Source organism: Leptonychotes weddellii, chromosome 1, assembly GCF_054177405.1.
Source record: "Leptonychotes weddellii isolate Sample4059 chromosome 1, ASM5417740v2, whole genome shotgun sequence".
NCBI classification, from domain to species: Eukaryota; Metazoa; Chordata; class Mammalia; order Carnivora; family Phocidae; genus Leptonychotes; species Leptonychotes weddellii.
This window is the reverse complement of record NC_138369.1, coordinates 80,303,569-80,322,702: the sequence shown is the minus strand read 5'-3', so window position 1 is coordinate 80,322,702 and position 19,134 is coordinate 80,303,569. Positions and strand designations below refer to the sequence as shown.

General features: G+C 40.9%; 1 protein-coding gene across 3 annotated transcripts in view; it reads right to left on the bottom strand.

The window, feature by feature from the left end:
• Positions 1–5,708, bottom strand: part of SLC35G2 (solute carrier family 35 member G2) — a 40,875-nt gene extending 35,167 nt beyond the window's left edge. The window contains exons 1-2 of one of the 3 annotated variants that reach the window (XM_031034973.2): positions 5,493–5,708; positions 1,421–1,482 (exon numbers count right to left, since the gene is read on the bottom strand). The gene's annotated coding sequence lies outside the window, so the exon portion shown is untranslated. The remainder of the gene's footprint in view (positions 1–1,420; positions 1,483–5,492) is intronic. The other 2 variants (XM_081826842.1, XM_031034966.2) reach the window with 2 other exon arrangements.
• Between the last annotated feature and the right edge of the window lie 13,426 nt (positions 5,709–19,134).

Below are 19,134 nucleotides of genomic sequence, written 5' to 3'. Positions count from 1 at the left end.
TGAGAGGGGTGTCTAACCCTCATGATAACCAGACTGTCAGATTGCTAGATAAGTCAAAAACTGCTGAGATCAGCTAGGAAGTCTGAAGCATGGATAGCAACGCTATCCAAGTTAAAAGGTAATTGGGGGATTCAGCTATCCATTTGAATTAAAAATATTGTGAAAATTAACTTTACAAGCTCCAATTAAACTTATATTTAATAATTGGATTATTTACATCTTCACATATTCTCATTAATTTTGTCTTTGAAAAGACTCTAATTTATGTTAAAGTATGAAAAAAAGGTATGATTAATCAGTCAATCTCCCTTCCAATCTCCCAAATACTATTTTCTCTTGTGACTGAATTTACTAACTCCCATTTCTAACAGGTAAAACAAAAATGTTAGACATATTAATTAAATGAAACCAGTGTGATCATTGCCCCTCTTCAGTTCCTTCGGCCCCTCTACTTACAACTACCCACCCCCTGCTGGAGCTGACTGATAGATCTACCAACACAAATAGACAAAACCTATTAGATCCTATTAGAAGCAGAATTGGTGACTATCGAAATACAATATGGTTCTAAGTTCTACTCCTTAGTAAATTTAATTGTGCTCTCTCACTAGAGAATATTTTTATAATCTTGTGATGGGGAACTAGGGTATTGTTCTAAATGTAATATCAAGGTGAAAAATCACAAAGATGGACAGATTTGTCTCCATGAAAATTTAAATCCTCTGTGCAGAAAAAAGAAACCGTAAAACAATTTGTGACTAAAAACAATAGCAACAAAGGGTCAACAGCTTTCATATAAAATGGACTCTTAAAAACTCAAAAAAAATTGGGCAAAGGCCATGAATAGGTAATTCACAAAAAAAGAAATATAAATAACCAACAGACATATGGAAAGATGCACAATTTCTATAAAAATCACAGAAACAAGGGCGCCTGGGTAGCTCAGATGGTTAAGTGCCTGCTTTCGGCTCAGGTCATGATCTCAGGGTCCTGGGATCAAGTCCCGCATCGGGCTCCCTGCTCAGCAGGGAGCCTGCTCCTCCTTCTGCCTCTGCCTCTCTCTCTCCCTCTCCCTGTCTCTCATGAATAAATAAATAAAATCTTTAAAAAAAAATCACAGAAACAAGAATTTTAAAAAGAGTGAGATATCTGTTTTGCCCCTTAAGTGAGGAAAATGGAAAAGTTTGATTATCTCTAGCATGAATGAAGAATCATGCGCTATTTTCTGCAGGGAAAATTTTTACAGGAATTTTGGAGAACACACAACATGTACCAAAATGCAAAGTGTGCATTCTCCCTAATCTACCAATTTCGTTTAGGACTTTATTCTAAGGAAATAATACCATTACACAGAGGTATATTAAAAGAATGTTCAATACAGCATTGTTTTTATTATTAAAAAGTTGTAAAGAATCTGTACTTAAGTGGGATGTTGATTAATTCAATACTTCCATGTGTCAGATGGGAAGATAGTTATGTCTTCTGTGGAAAAAATAACAGAAAAATAGATACAATATGATTCTATTTATGATACACCAAATTTAAGATGCACAATTTTTCACATTTCTAAACTTAAAATGTATCTTACAATTGACAACATCTTACATTCAATGAAATGTGTCTTTATTTATGAATTTAATAATCTGGAAGGTTTTTTTAAAAGATTGTATTTATTTGAGAGAGAGAGAAAGAGAATGCGTGTGCGTGAGGGGTGAGGGGGCAGAGGAAGAGGGAGAAGCAGACTCCCTGATGAGCAGAAAACCCCAGGCAGGGCTTGATCCCAGAACCTAGAGATCATGACCTGAGCTAAGGGCAGATGCTTAACTAACTGAGCCACCCAGGTGCCCCAATAATCTAAAGGTGTTTATTCCAAACTAATATTCATGGTTACCTGTGGAGCAGAGCCTACTAGAGGGTTTTATTTTCTACTCTGGTATTGATCCCAATTTTTTTATAATCAGCTATATTTTAGAATTCATTATATAAAAACAATAAAATTATTCCCATTTGGCTGTTCTAAAATGTTTTTAAACCCCAGAAAGAAAATAATATAGGATAGCTCATCAATACCCCAATAACCATTCTTTTATTTTTGTGGAAAAAGTTACTTTGATCCATAACGGACAAAAAAATAGTATGTGGGTTTTTTTGTTCTCTTTAAGGTATTTGACCAACCTTATGTGTGCACATTCTTATGAACTTCAATGACATGAATTCCTAATTTGGCTAAAAAGTGGACTTTTGTCATATTTTCTCTATACAAAAAAATACTCTACAAAAAGAATAGCTCCTTTTTAAAAAGATTACATACTAACTAGTTTAAAAATACTACAGACTATACAGCATTTTAAGAAAAAACACATTAAGTATTTAGAAATTAAATATATCATGTTAAAAGGTTCAAACTGAGTAATGTGTTACCTCTCATAGAGGACAAGCCTCTGCAAATCTGAGTTAAAAATAAATAACTACTTCTTACAACACGATCTTCAATGGAATGTTACATCTAGCAATGAATTTACTAAAAAAGGAAGATGGGAGTATAACCTAGAGTTTAAAAAATAATCTTTTATAAAACCATAAAATATGGTAGATTATCTTTCAATATAGAGGGGTGAAATACTGAAATAAATGCCAGAAACTAAAGAAAAAAATACATATATATATTTGACTACATAAAAATTGAAATTTTCTATACAGCATAAAATACCATAAAGTTTAAAAATAAAAAAAATCAAGAAAAAATTGCAACATATGCAACGAAGTCCTTACTATACAAAGAGCTCCTACAAATAAGAAACAATATAAGCACACCAAGAGAAAATAAGGCTGGAAACTCACAAAAGAAGAGATAAGTATGACCAATATATATATGAAAACATGTTCTTTTTTGCCTATCCAATTGGAAAATACTTTTAAAAGACTGATAGAATCTAATAACCTAATTTTGGTGATAGTATAAGGACATTGACATTCTAATTCAGTATTTATAGTGGTATATATTGGTACACATTTTCTGTAGCACAATCTGGAAATAGTGTTCTTCCAATAAATATTTCATTAATACTTATGTTTAAAATGTACCTACCCATTGAACTGACAATTTCACTTCTAGGAATTTGTTCTAAGAATACAATGAAACAAGTGCACAAATGTTTGTTCAAATATGTTATTTGCGGGCGCCTGGGTGGCTCAGTTGTTTGGGCGACTGCCTTCAGCTCAGGTCATGATCCTGGAGTCCTGGGATCGAGTCCCGCATCGGGCTCCCTGCTCAGCAGGGAGTCTGCTTCTCCCTCTGACCCTCCTCCCTCTCATGCTCGCTCTATCTCATTCTCTCTCTCAAATAAATAAATAAAATCTTTAAAAAAAATATGTTATTTGCAGAATTGTCTGTAATAGCAAAAAACTGGAAATACATAAATGTTCATTATTATGGTATTGTTTAAATAAATTATGTTCTATCCATGTAGTGCAATATTATGCAACCCTTAATAATGACATTAATGATAAATTATATAATGCAAATGCAAGATCAATCCACTTAAAATGCATGTATGTTCCCCTAAAAGAAAATCTGTTTACAATGGTTTTCTCTGGTTTTATGCATTCCTCTATTACCTAAATTTCTTACGATGAGCATACACTTTATGAGAGAAAAGCCATAGATATTAATGTTTTGAAAAATACATATGTAATCTTTAAGGAGTCCACAAACCATATACCACCAGTATATTTGAAACTACCGGCATTATGATATATCTTAGTCGTATTTTCTTCAGATTATAACTTTCTTCTATTATAACTTTCTATATAACATATTGTTCTCTTTAAATTTTTCATTAATTCTTTCTGTTTAAACTTCCTTTAAGAACATTTTTTGTATCAATATAAATTTTACCTCTTTCTAAACTATCTTTGTCTGTAATTAAAATATGTATAAACACTTAATTGCTCAGCATAATACCAAACACTTTAATCCACAGGTTCTGTGGCTTTGGAACAGATGATTGTGAAAATGAATGGTTCTGAAGAGTTCAGAAAAACCAGAGGTGTCCAAAAAAAAAAAAGATGAATTACAAAAAAGTTCTGGAAAAAAGTGTAACTTGTAGCACATGATGGTGTTGAAAATGGATGAGTGTATTTACATGTAAATTATATTTGTGTGCATATACACATACATGTATCTTAGATGTATACGTGAGAGTTCATGTTTCTCACCGTGAGTACTTGCATATATATGCTTTATTTGCACCCCCAAGGGGAGCTACATTTTCCTTCACCTTATCTTCAGTAAACTAGCACCTAACCCATCTACAAAGGTTTTCAGTGTCTGGCAGGCTCCATTCTGGCACCTGCTTTGGAGATGGGCCATTTTTGGCAAAGGTTCAGGGTAGAAGGGCAAGGCAGGCCCCAGCCGGGGAAGTGAACCTACGAAGGCGCTTTAGGCACTTACTTCAGCACCAAGGACACGGGCAACCCCAATCAAAATCATTTCAGGCGGAATTGCCCTCGGAAACTGCCTCTCCCATGCCGCCCCCAACCCTCTCCACCCAGTGCTATCTCCGGACCCTCAGTCGTTACTCGGACGCAATCTTTCCATCTCGCTCTTCGCCAAGCCCGGCGAAAGAATGGACGGAGATGCAGGGCCCCACTCACCCCAACACGAGTCTCCTGATCCAGCTGGCCCGCGCGACCCTTCCATCCCCTTCCTCCTCCCATAAGAGTCCAAAGGGGAGCACACAGTGTAGAAACTCTTCAGCGCCCAGAGACCGGTCAGGGAGAGTTCCTGTTTCCCTCCCCAGGCCTGGGGAAGCTGAGTGGACTTGCCCTGCGCCTCTAGCCAACACACCTGGCAATAACCGGCCCTTCCACCACTACTCCTTGCCCCCGGCTTTCGTCGAGGAAAAATTTCTACAAAGCATTTATTCTCCATGAAAATCTCAACCCATATAGACGGGCGTACAAGAGTCATAGACATAAGAAAGAAAAATACTAACTCTCGGCTGTTTCTAAAACCAGCAATTTTTAAAGTTTGGATTTGAAACCGTTCTCATGACGCTGCAGGGACTCACCCTTGTTTGGGTGGGCTCCTGGGCCAGAGGAAAGCAACAACCCTAGCCTTTATTATGGAGGCTGGGAAAAGGCCTATAGGTGCTATGGTGGCAGAAAACGGGGGCGCAGGGGCCCTAGCTGATGCTAACCCTGCTGACCCAGTGTCCCCGTTCTCCAGGAAAGCAGTGCAGGGAACTGCGGGGACCGCGGCCCTTCTGACGTCCAACAGAGCCCCCTACGAAGGTTTGTGAAGGGGGCGGGGTGCTTCGCCCCGGGCCCCCACCCAACCCCAAAAGAGGGGCTCTGCCCCTTAGGTGCCACGGCTAAAAGTGGCTATGTGGGGTTCGGGGTCGGCTCTCACTCCTTTCGGGTGGGGCGGCCCGACAGGCAGCGTCAAGGTGCCAGTCTGCCGCTGCCGCCTGACTCCGGGGCCCGGTTACCTGTGTGTCACGGCGAGGAAGGTGCGCGCGGCGCTCCGCGGCAGGGAATGCCCGCTACCGCGCGCCTAGTCCAGCCTCTACCGCGACTGTGGCCGCGGTGCGCTTCGCCAGGAAAAACGCGGCCAGGGCTGCTGAGGCCTCCAGGCGGGGCGTGGAGGGGGCGCAGCGGGTGCGGACACTGCGCCTGCGCTCTCTGCTGCCCGCCCCCCAGCGCTGCCCCGGCCAGCGTCGAAGACGGCCAGGGACGCCCAGGATTTGTGCCTGAGCTGAGCGACTTCCCCCTACCCGCGCGATGGGAGGGTCTAACGCTCCAGGAAACTGCCTGCCCCGGACCCCTTTAGCCTACGCCCTTTGGAGACAGCAGGATTGAAGCAATTGATTGTCAGCCAGGGTGACGTGGTCTTCTGGAAGGGGGCAGGGAGGCAGCTTCAGTCCATTTCAAGCGGTCTGTTCGTGTTTAAAAGTCGCAAGTCGATGCCTCGATATTTAAAAATATGTCTTGCGTCCGTAAATCGTGGTTGGGGAAGGACTTTGGGCATCCCCAAGTCCACCTGACATTTTACCGAGGAAATCTCTGACGGAGGGGTCTTGACATTGCAGAGCTGGTTCCTGGACTCAGGTTTATATACCGCAATCCCCTACTGAATGAATATAGTCTCTTGGAAACAGAACTGGTCATAAAAGCAATGGTCTAGATAGGTCAAGAGGACAGGCAGGGAGGCTGTTACTTCCCTAGGCCAGGTAAGAAAGAGCGAGGCCTGAACCAAGGTGCTAGCTGTGGGAAAAGATAGAATATGACTGCTGGTTTTTCTTCTGTCTCTCCAGATCCACTCTCCACCTTGCTCTGACTCAGGGCTGACCTTTATGGACTACATCAGTTGTTCTATGACTTTCACTTGGTTTTGGCCAATGGGAGGCATCTGCAGGAGATCGCAAGGCAGGATAGTATTCAGGACCTCCCCCTGTGTCCACCGAGGGCCAGCTCTGTTAGCAGTGGCTATATTCTTTATCTGGAAGCCATTACTCCAATCCTGCGGTCCTCTCCTATAGTTCTCTCTGGTTCTGTACCACTCACACTGCCCTTGCCCCTTCAGGAATGGGGCTGGTAATGGCTCACAGAAGTTTCCTTTAACCCTTCCCACTTCTTTTAAAAAGTACCTTCCTTAAATTCTCCTCAACCACCCCCTGGGTGTACCATGACATCTTTTCCCTACCATCTTTTTCCTACCATTCCAGGACACTATAATAGATTTTACTTCACTGTGGTTGGGAAAATTCATGAGAAAACAAAACAAAAAATGTGAAAGAAAAATGGGGCTTTTAAAAGGTGAGATGTCTCCCAAAGTCATCTTGACAGTTCCCTGGGCTCTAGGCAGCCAATCATACAAGGTGGTCTCCCCGATGGGTTCCCCAGTGTGAGTGACAGTTTGAATAAACTCAAGAAAGGAATTCAGACGCCTTGTAACCAGTGTGTTCACAAAGGAGCTAGAGATCATCTGAGTGTCCAGCATAATAGGACTTTTGGATGCCTCTTGATGTAAAGAGACAATCTAGATCTTTATGGAGCAAGTGCTGGTGCTTTCCCAACTGCAGCTGGGCTGCTTTTGAATGAGTCAATATTCTTAGGACACTTAAAAGAGCCCTGGGCACAATGTCTGAAAAATGTGTTTATGAAGGAGTTGCTGAGTGAAGCAGTTGTCGATGAGAGTCTCTGGCTGTTTCTGTAGAAAACCCAAAGAATATTCCCAAAGCGGCAGGGGGGGGGGGTGTATATAAATGGCAATAGAGTAACCCTAGCACTCCATATCAGCTTGGACCTGACCGTTTCTCTGGCTTGTAAAAACAATCAGATTGGTTTAACTAGTTTCTTTCCCCACTCCCCTTCAAAAACCAAACAGACAAAGCAAAACAAGGCACTATTGTAGCAAAACTTAACCAAAGGGAACCCTAGGAGTAGCTGTTTGCAAACAGGATTAACATTCAAGCAAACACACTATTTGTACTGAATACAAATGACACCAGAACAGAAAATTTAACGTGTATTTTCAGTCCTTCACCCTTTTGAAGAGAAAGGCTCCTTTGTTGTTCAGAAAACAGCCTGGGCATTAATTGCACTGATCTAGATAAGGAAAAGAGGTACAGAAGCAGAGGAGCCTCAGAAGGCTACAAAACTCAGCCAGATTTTATGTTTCTCTCAGAAGAAGGGGTTGGGGGAAGAGAGCCAGAAAAGTTTTGAGTCTGGAAGTGAGAAAAACAAAGATGTACCGTGAGCCAAGTTTAGGAGAGAAAGTTTCTGAGAGATTTGAGAGAGTAAGACTAGGGAGTTAGCATAACTGCCATTCTGAATGACACTGAGAGACACTGAGAAACAGGGGAAAGGATTTTTAGATGTTTTGTTATAGGTAATAAATGGAGTTCTTTTGTTCATTGAGGGATTTTTCTTGCAAGTGTCAAAAACTCAAACTCAAACTGACTTAAGAAAAGGAATATTTGTAGCTTAATAATTGAAAAATCCAAATCTGGATAGATGCTTCAGGTATGGCTGGATCCAAAGTACAAACAATGTCATCAGGATATGGTCTCTATTCACTTTGACTCAAAGAGTTTATTCTCATTTAGTGATTTCTTCCCACCTGCCCACCTTTCTCCAGTGTTCAATTTATGTCATCCTTATAGCTGACCATTCCAGTAGAAAAAAGAGCATTTACTTCCATGTAGTCCCAATAAAATCTTGGGATTATGTCTCATTAGCAAATTCTGGATCATACACCAACCATATGCCTTAGTCTGGGGACAAAGAATGTGGGACAGCTCATTCTCCAAAGGAAAATCAAGGTTCTGTTATCAGAAAAAATCATATAGTGATGAGCAGGTGAAAAAAGGACATGTATACTACAGGTATCTCTCAAAGAAACTTCAGTTAAGATTCATATTGTTTTTCAATTTTTTTTATATTAGACAAGTGCTTCTTTTGAAAATGACATCATGTTGACAGAAGAAAGCAGCTGAAATGTTCTTTCAACCTAAAAAATAAAGTGTAATGTTTTGCTGTTCCTATAGAAAGAGGTACCAGAAAAGATTTTTTTTTTAAAGATTTTATTTATTTATTTGACAGAGAGAGAGAGAGAGCACAAGCAGGGGGAGTGGCAGGCAGAGGGAGAGGGAGAAGCAGGCTCTCCGCTGAGCAAGGAGCCTGACGCAGGGCTTGATCCCAGGACTCTGGGATCATGACCTGAGCCGAAGGCAGCCGCTTAACCGACTGAGCCACCCAGGTGCCCCAAAAAAGATTTTTTAATGTATTTTGTTCTGAGTTTCCATATACACACAGCTTTTATGTAAGTAAAAAGGCCCATTTTTAATCTGAGAAAACAATTCAGATCCCTTAAAGCCCAAAGAAGTTCCTAGAGTTTCTGATTACCATTGTGGAAATACTTGCTTCTCCCATCAGCACCACTACAACTTAACTCTCATAATCAGACATAAAGCTCAGTACTTGTAGCACTTTGGCCCAAACAACTAAGATTTAGTTTGTATACCCATACAGGAAGGCACAGAGTAACACCCTATTTTAGGAGCTTTCAGACTTTTATCAGCCTCAGGTACCTGGCACATCACCACATATCTTGAAATAAGTGAGGCAACTTGCTATCACAAAGTATAAGCACTTGCCTTGGTCTTCAAATTATGTATAAAATGAAAGGCACCAACCATTAAGCACAGCTATCTGTTTTTCCCCAATCAGTTCTTTGTTCACTACCATTTACTACTCTAGTACCACATTTGTTCACTTCACCACTTACTAGCTCTGTGCTTTAGATTTTTATCAGGTAAGGGGATAATAATTACTACACAGGGCTATTGTATGGATTAAATTCATTAATACATGCAAAAGGCTTAGGACAGTGTCAGGCACCAATAAGCACTAAATGAATGTTTGCTATTATGATAACAGAGGTCAAAAAGTAAATCCTTCTAGATATGTAAAATGAGTGGAAAAGTCTAGATGGTGGGTATGTCTGAAGAACATGCTGTATAGGAGAAGAGTTGCTAATTCAGCTTCAGAGACCATAAGGAAATGTAAATTCAGTGTTAAAAGATTTTAAGGGCGCCTGGGTGGCTCAGATGGTTAAGCGTCTGCCTTCGGCTCAGGTCATGATCCCAGGGTCCTGGGATCGAGTCCCGCATCAGGCTCCCTGCTCTGCAGGAAGCCTGCTTCTCCCTCTGCCTCTCTCTCTCTCTCTCTGTCTCTCATGAATAAATAAATAAATAAAATCTTTAAAAAAAAAAGATTTTAAGATTTTTTAAATGGGGGTAGAAATCTTGATTTTTTTGTGTTAAAATTTCTGACTATTAAAAATGCAAAATTGTAGGGGCGCCTGGGTGGCTCAGTCATTAAGCGTCTGCCTTTGGCTCAGGTCATGATCCCAGGGTCCTGGGATCGAGCCCCGGCTCCCTGCTCGGTGGGGAGTCTGCTTCTCCCTCTGCTTCTCCCCCTGCTTGTGTTCCCTCTTTCACTGTCTCTCTCTCTGTCAAATAAATAAATAAAATCTTTTAAAAAAATACAAAATTACATTCATGATAAAAAAAAAAACCCAACAAACTAGGAATAGGAGGAAACTATCTCAACATAATAAGGGCCATATATGAAAACCCACAGTTAACATTATACTCAATGGTAAAAGACTGAAAGCTTTCCCTCAGGAATAAGACAAGGATGCCCACTGTCACCACTTCTATTCAGCATAATACTACAAGTTTTAGCCAGAGCAATTAGGCAAGAAAAAGAAACAGTATCCAAATTGGAAAGGAAGAAGTAAAATGATTTCTGGTCACAGACAACATGAGTTTATATGTATAAAACCTTAAATACTCTACCAAAGAAAACTGTTAGAACTAATAAATGAATTGGCAAAATTGAAGGATGCAGAACGAATGTTTAAAAATCAGTTGCATTTCTATATGCTAACAATGAACAATCTAAAAAAGGAAGTTAAGAAAACAACTCTACTTTCAATGGCTTCAAAAAGAATAAAATCGTTAAGACTAAACAACAGTTAAGACAAAAGATTTATACACTAAAAATTATAAAACATTGCTGAAAGAAATTAAAGACACAAATAAATGGAAAGACATCCCATGTCCATGGACTATAAGACTTAAATTTACTAAGATGTCAATACAACCCAAAGTGATCTACAAATTCAATGCAATCCCTACCAAAATCTCAATGATGTTTTTGCAGAAATAGAAAAATCCATCCTAAAATTCATATGGAAACTTAAGGAATCCTGAATAACCAAAACAATCTTGAAAATGAAGAACAAAATTGGAGGTCTCATATATCCTAATTTCAAAACTTACCACAAAGCTACAGTAATCAAAACAGTGTGGTAGTAGCACAAGGAAGGAAATTCTGATCCTTGCTACAACATGGAAGAACCCTAAGGACATTAGGCTAAGTAAAATAAACCAGTCACAAAGGACAAATACGGCATGAATCTACTTACATGAGGTACCTAGGGTAGTCGAATTTATAGAGACTGAAAATAGAGTGGCAGTACCAGGGGCAGGGTGGGTGGGAGAATGGGGACTTAATATTTAAGGGGTACAGAATTTCAGTTGGGGAAGATAAAAAGTTCTGGAAATGGAGTGTTGATGGTTGCACAACAATGTGAGTATACTTAATGCCAAACCAAAAATAAAAAATTACAGGAGGAATCGCCAATAGGGAGAGCAAGCAGATGCAACAGGGAAGATTATCTTTGGCCCTACTTGGTTCTCACTGGCACTATGGATCCCCATGATGTCTCACTATGACCCCCAGAGAACACCCAACCAGGTAATTTGCCTGAAGCTTTCGGCTACAAGGTTACTTTGCTGCTACCATGACAACCCTCTAGCCGGACCAACTAGCACCATCAGCTACTTTCTGTATCCCTCACAGTGCTTGCAGGAACCTCTAGATCCCTTCCATACCTTATAGGAGTATCAATAGAGTCACAGTGTCAACTTAGCTCTCTCTCTATCTTGTCTATGTCGCACTGTATTTGGATTTCACTCTGTTTTCATCATCCTATGTTGGTGCAGAGCCACCCTGTGAAGCCTTCTGCTCCCACATTTTGAAATAGAGTGTAGAACCCAAGCCCCTCTACTTTCAGCTTTCTCCACAGTCTATTTAATAATAGCCATACTGGAATTTCTGCCAGGAAGGTTAAAGTCACAATACAAGAGTCTGCCTGCTTACTCCCACTTTCTCTCTCTCTTTCTTCTCTTTTGTGCACTCAAGTAGAAAATCGAACTTTGACTCTTTTTTTTTTTCTCATTAAATTCCTTTTTTAAGAGTCCTAATCCTCCCCACCCTCATAGTTGGTAGATACCTTTGGCTGACTAGAGAGGTCATAAACATAGAAATGCAAAAAAAAAGAAAAAAGAAAAAGAAAAAAATCAAAAGAGCATTTGGGTATATTCTTTTAAATTAAGTAAAACAGATGATTTGGGCAAAAGGGAATATAATTGCTCATGTAGCTGAACAGTCTGGAGTTTCAGGCCAGACTTAATCCAAATGCTGAAATGATGGAGTCAGGTCCCAGTTTCTCACTTTCTCAAATCCACTTCTTCATCATTGGCTCTATATTTGACAGGCTTCTCCCCTTGAAGTTTCAAGATGACCAGCAGAGATGCCAGGACCCATATGGTTCCCTGTTCATGTGAAAGGAGGAAGAGCACTTTCCTTGTCCAACTTGCTGAGCCAAAGTCCTCATCTTAGTCTGATTGCACCTGTGTTTATTACCTTAAGATACACACCATATCCCATATCTTATATCCCATTCCTAAAGCAGAAAAGCGATGCGTCAAGTTCCCCTGAAGCCTGTGGACCATAGGAATAAACATTAGATACTATTACCAAGAAAAGGGGGAATGTGTGTTGAGTGGCCAAAGACAGCAATGTCCACTACCAATGATGTCTTCCAGATCTGATTCGACCTGCTGCTCAACAAGTACTTATTGAACAAAATATTTTTTAAAATGCAGAACAGACATAACTTAATCTTAGCAACTCTTCCTCTCAGTACAGATCATTTCTGACTCCTGATTTTTGTTCTGGGAAATTTCTTTCTAAATAATATCCTAGGGTCTGCACTTCATACACCCAAACCCACCTATCTCCTGGGAGTCCTGGGCCACTTCTCCCATCAGTTTCTGTTCTTGCCCTAGGCCTTGGTCTGAAACCTGGGTGGTTCCTAATCAGGAGCCAGCACCCAGCACCACCTGTCGTGTGTGCAGGCTGCCAGTCTGTGTGTCCACGTCTCTTTAATGATCATTAAAGTGGTTCATAAACCACCTTACAGCCCAAACAGAGTTTACTCTAATTTTTATCACATTGATTATTGTTACATATAAAAATATATGTAATATATTATTATAATACATAATATATATTATTTATTTTATATATTAATGTATAATAAACATGTTTATTGATATATGTAACATATTAATAAAAATATATATTGTATGGGTCTCTGCTTAGATTTGACTGTGCAAACCCTCACAAACAAAAGGAGTGGGTCTGCTGGGAGGAGGGAGTCACCAAGGCTAGGCCCCATGGAAGTACTGAGGGTATAGGTGGGTCGCCTGGCTTCCCATTGATCGTTATCACATATATTTTAAATACCTGTTGTAAGCAATCACATCTCAAGTTTTAAAATGAAAACTTCTTTGAGGATTAGTGAAGAGAGAAAAGAAGTTATTTTGCATATATTTCTCAGAAGAGAGAAAAGGAAGTGTAGTGGCAGTTTGCTGTTGTTCTTTGTGTTTAGAGAGGGACTAGAGGGGTGAGCTGACAGAGGGGCAAAAGTAGGAAGCCAGGGTAAGCCACCTCTACCCCTAGTATTTCCACTGGGCCTAGCCTTGGTGACCCTCACCTTCCAGCAGACCCCCCTCCTCCTTTTGTTTGTGAGTGTTTTCACAATCAAATCTAAGCAGAGAGACCCATATATTACATATTATGTGTAGAAATAATCAATGTGATAAAAATTAGAGCAAACTCTGCTTCAGCTGTAAGGTGGTTTATGAACCACTCTAATGACCTTTAAGGAGATGTGGACGCACAGACTGGCCACCTGCCCACACAGCAGGTGGTGCTGGGCAGGACTCCTGACTGGAGGATGGTAGACTTGAATTCTATTGTTAGCTCTGCTCCTCGGCAGCTGTTTGCTTGAACAAATCAATTAACCCCTCTGGACCTACCAGTTCCTCAACTCTAAAATAGCAGGGTTAAACTTGACGTTCTCTAAACTCTTTTCACCTCCAGCATTCTAAAATTTTCTAAGAAATCCATTTGGTTTTTAACAGTTCCTGAATGAGAAGTTATCAGCTCCTGCTTTTCTAGAGCAGGAAAGATCACAAAGAAATACTCCTTCAGGCTGAATGGGATTAAGGAAGAGATGTAGTACAGATAGGGGGCTGCAGAGCGATCAGGATCATGAAGGACAAGTTCCTGTGGTGGGTCCTGACTCTCCTCTAAGGAGTCTCCATGTACAGCCTCAAGAGGCTATGTGGACTGAACTGCAAGAATCCCCATGCTCTTTGGCTGAGGAGAGGTTGCATTTTCCAGGTTCATGGGATTCCCTTCTTCCAAAGTTCCTCCAAAGATCTAGGCCTCACTCCCACAACCTCTGTTTTCTGGAGGAGAGCTCTAACTAGGGTGAAGCATCCAAGGTTTTCTCCTATGACATCTAAATTAAGATGACAAATAGAAAGCATGAAGTAACCTCCACTCTCTCTCAAAATCTCATGAAAACAAGTAGGAAGGGATTTTTTAAAAAGGCATAAATCCACAAAGACAAAGAGAAAAGGAGACAAAAACAACTACATTTTGGAAGTTAGAAAACCCTTGAACAAGCAACAACTGGCTTAACAGTCTCTAGTAAAATAAATCCTAAATCAATGATGAAAGATAAGAAGCAGTCTGATTTACACTGTAAAACCCAAGGGGCTCATGAATTGACAGCTCCAGGTACCTCTGGAAGTGGGGCTGAAGTAAGGAGTTGAGATAAAAGAGATTGACTGAAAGTTCTTTTAAGAAGCTGTTAGCTCCTCAGATGCCTTTCCCAATCCACACAGCAGGAAAACTACCTCTCTCCAGCCCTAGTGGGAGGCTGGAGGCCTTTCCTCCAAGAGTGAAGAGGAATGTTCTCTGGAGAAGGAAAATCTAAGGGTCTACACTGGCAGAATCAGGCATAACTGAGGATAGGGTAATCCATATGGAAAACAGGAGGATATGAACATTTACATACTGAATAGTGAAACTACCAGGCCTCTTCTCCCTCTCGGCTCCCAGAATACTGGCAGCCAGGCCTATACTGTCCAGGAGACTGGAAGATCTTCCTCTGATCATTTTGAAAAGCTCAAGAGAAAGACTTCAAAATTCTGACATAGGGATTTGCTAACCAGTTGGCCCTGCTAGCCTGTTTAACAGTGAAATCCACCATTGACAAGCCCCAAACCATGTTCTCAGAGGCTCCAGTCAGCTTTTTATGCCCCATCTTAAATATGAGCAGAGGCCAAGGATCACCACACATCTAAAGAAAACCTCAGAGAGACCAAAACAAACAGATAAAGATAACTTTGAAGAGGGCGCCTGGGTGGCTCAGTTGGTTAAGCGACTGCCTTCGGCTCAGGTCGTGATCCTGGAGTCCCGGGATCGAGTCCCGCATCAGGCTCCCTGCTCGGCGGGGAGTCTGCTTCTCCCTCTGACCCTCCTCCCTCTCATGCTCTCTGTCTCTCATTCTCTCTCTCTCAAATAAATAAATAAAATCTTTAAAAAAAAAAAAAGATAACTTTGAAGAAACAGAGCCTATTCAGGGGAGGAAAAAAGTTTTTTGATTATCAAAGTTCTCAGATGGATATTACATCATTGAAAGAAGAAAAGAATGTATTTATCAAAAGGGATTTAGGGGCACCTGGCTGGCTCAGTTGGTTAAGCGTCTCACTTAGTTTTTGGTTTTTTTAAGAATTATTTATTTATATGAGAGAGAAACAGAGAGAAAGAGAGAACAGAAGCAGGGTGAGGGCAGAGGGAGAAGCAGACTCCCCACTGAGCAGGGAGCTTGATGCAGGGCTTGATCCCATGACTCCAGGATCATGACCTGAGCCGAAGGCAGACACTTAACTGACTGAGCCACTCAGGCGCCCCTTAATTTTAGATTTTAATTGATTTCGGCTCAGGTCATGTTCTCAGGGTCCTGGGATTGAGACCCGCGCCCTGCTCCACACTCAGTGGGGAGTCTGCTTGAGGATTCTCTCCCTCTCTCTCCCCTCACTCACATGTTCTCTTGCTCTCTCTCACTCTCTCTCCCTCTCTCTCTAAATAAATAAATATTTTTAAAAGGGGATTTATCAAAAGGAAAAGGGTGTACTTATACAAAGGGAGCCTTAAAATTTTAAATGTGATAGTAGAAATTTTTTTAAAACTTAATAAAAAGACTGAAAGAACCAGTCCCCCATGATACGGAAACAAAAGGACAAAAGATGGAATACTGGTAAGAAAAGATAGAAAAATTAGAAGGCAAGACAATCTGAAAAGGTAAGAAAATTAGAAGACCTGCTCAGGAAGTCCAATATCCAAATAAAGAGTCCAAAAAGAGAGAACAGAAAGCACAGAAGGAAGGGAATAATTCTTGAAATAATTCAGGACAATATTCTAGTTTACAGATTTAAAGGGCCTATAGAGTACCCAGCACAGTACCCTAAAATAGGCTCTCATCAAGGGGTATCTTAGTGAAATTTCAAAACCCTGGGAACAAACAGAACATCTTCTAGCTTCTAGAAAGAAATGAATAAAAAAATTTAAATAGGCCATATAAAAAAAAATCAGGAATCAGAATTTTTGAGCTTCTTAACAAAGCAGCTCTGATGTGTTCAGAGCTTCCAACCAAATTTTCAATATTCCACTCTTAAATATGAGTTAAAGACAGAAGCCAAAGAAAAATTGTAAATGATGATAGCAGAAGACTGATCCCAATCTAAAAGTCTAAAACTCCCTCCCCTCTCCACCACTCCCTGAGCAGCCACTGGGATCTTAGATGGATCCAGAGCCAAAGACCTGCCTGGGAGCCTTCCCTTTATTCTTCCCTTAGGCTCCATCTCTGCAATAACCACCCTTCTGTGTTCGTTGTCCCATTCTCTCTCTCTCTCTCCCACCCTCCCTCTCTTTCTCTCTCCCTCTCTCTCCCTCCCACCCTCCCTCTCTTTCTCTCTCTCTCTCTCCCTCTTTCTTTCTCTCTCTCTCTCTCACTAGCTTGATTTGAGGGGTTCAATCATGCTGCTTTTCTTGATAGCAAACATTATTAATTATGGCTCTGTCTAGGAAATGGGCAAAGATCCCAAGAGCTCAGGCTTTGACAGTAGGGAGCTGCGCTTCTTTGTGGACAAAGAATCAGACTGGATTTAATGACAAGTTCTAAATTGGTATAAGACTTTCCCATTTCCTTGAAACATAATGCTCCATTGATTGCAAGCTGAGTCATATATTGAGCCTGCTTCTCACAGTCAGCGGGAAGTGTAATTCCTGAATGACTCCCAGCAGACATTTATAGATTTTTCAGTCTGTTGAGTTATAAAAAATACCCAAAGTCTTTTTTTTTTTTGCCTGAAGACCTTTAAATAAATTTTGATCTCAACAGCTAAGTCATTGAACATAATTATATGCAACACACTGGGAGTAATCTGCATAGAAGCAAGAGTTGAGGTAATGAGGTCAGAAGAAATATCAAGTGTGAAAGAAACAAAGAACAGAAGACTGAGGACTAGAGTTTCACCTTCCAGTTTGCTCTTATTTAAGAGACAGAAGAAAGAACCATTCACAGAAAGAGAGAGGGCAAAGTGGGAATAAGAACTTGGTTAGCATACCAGGACAGAAATTAAAGAGATTACATGAAGAAAGGGTGGAGGGCAGAGTAAAATATGGTGAGGAGGCCAAAAAAAAGGGATGTGGCAGACCCAGTCAGTGCTCTATCCAGATAACCTCAGGTCTTATAGGATAGGATGCCTGACTCCAATTGTCTAAGGGCCTTTGGCTGCCCCAGCAGTGTCTAACCAGAAACACTGGGGAATTGATGCTTTCCTGCCCTCACTCCAATGCAGCAACCCCCAACCAATGACTGACTAGAGTTTATGTATAAACATCCCAATCCCACACCCCTTAGGATAACTCTGAGCCCATGCTCTATGCTGAGTCTCAGAGTGCCCAGGCAAGATTAAGTTCTAGTTACAGTGGTAACTGACTTGAGAGGGCACCATTTATTGACTTCCTTCCTTTTTCTTTCTTACTTCCCTACACTCCTACTGATCCTTCCCCGCATCATCTCCAAAAGACTGGAATGAGAAAAGGCCATTGATAAGATAGCATGCAGGTCCTTGAAAGATCAAGGTCAGTAGAATGGAACAGGCAGAAGTCATACTACTGGATACTGAGGGGACAGTTGGAAATGAGGAATTGGAGACAGAAATAGAAAATAACTCCTTCCTGAAGTTTAACATTTAGTTGAGGGAAGGAAATGGAGAAATTATTAATGGGGCAATGGGATCGGGCCAAAAAAAAAATTGGTGTTTGGGGCGCCTGGGTGGCTCAGTTGGTTAAGCGACTGCCTTCGGCTCAGGTCATGATCCTGGAGTCCCGGGATCGAGTCCCGCATCGGGCTCCCTGCTCGGCGGGGAGTCTGCTTCTCCCTCTGACCTTCCTCCTTCTCATGCTCTCTGTCTCTCATTCTCTCTCTCTCAAATAAATAAATAAAATCTTTAAAAAAAAAATTGGTGTTTGCATCTATCTAGGAGAGATCCAATGCATATTTTTTAGACGTTTAACTCTAGGGCCATTTATGTCTTCCTGGAAGCTTCCCTCCCTTTCTAGTTTCACTTTCCACCTCTCTTCTATTTTTATCATCTCTTTGGCCAGCTTCTCTTCTTTGCCCAGACTTAAGTGTTTGTTTTCCTAAGGATTCTGCACTTGGCCCTCTCCTCATCTCTTTCTACACTATCTCTTTGGTAATCTAATCCTCTACCATGATTTGAATGTCCACCTATACAGTACTGATTTCCTAAATTTGTATCTTTAACCCAGACCCCTTTCCTGGGCTTCAGACCCATGTACTCAACAGCCTACTTTATAATTATTCCTATCTATCCAGCAGGCACATCAGATTAATCATGCAAAAATTGAACTTGCCATCTTCTCAATTTCATTTTTTCTTTGCATTTGATTGGTAGAGGTACTACCATTTATCCAGTTAGGCATATCAATCAAATGCAAAGTGGGACTCATCCTGAACCTGACTCTCTCTCTCTCATCACCTTAATCCAATCAATCATTAAGTTGAATAAGTCCTTTCCTTTTCTTTAACATCTCCCAAGACTACCCATTCCTTCCATCTCCACTGTTCTTGCCTGAGTTCAGGCCATTATCATCTCTTGCATGGACCGTAAAGGTCTCCTAAATGGTCTCACTGCTTTCAGTCTTAACTCCTTCAGTACATTCTTCACACTCCTGCCAAATAGATTTCCTGCCACATAAATCATTTCCAGGCCTTCGTGGTGTGTGTGTGTGCGTGCGTGCGTGTGTGTGTGTGAGAGAGAGAGAGAG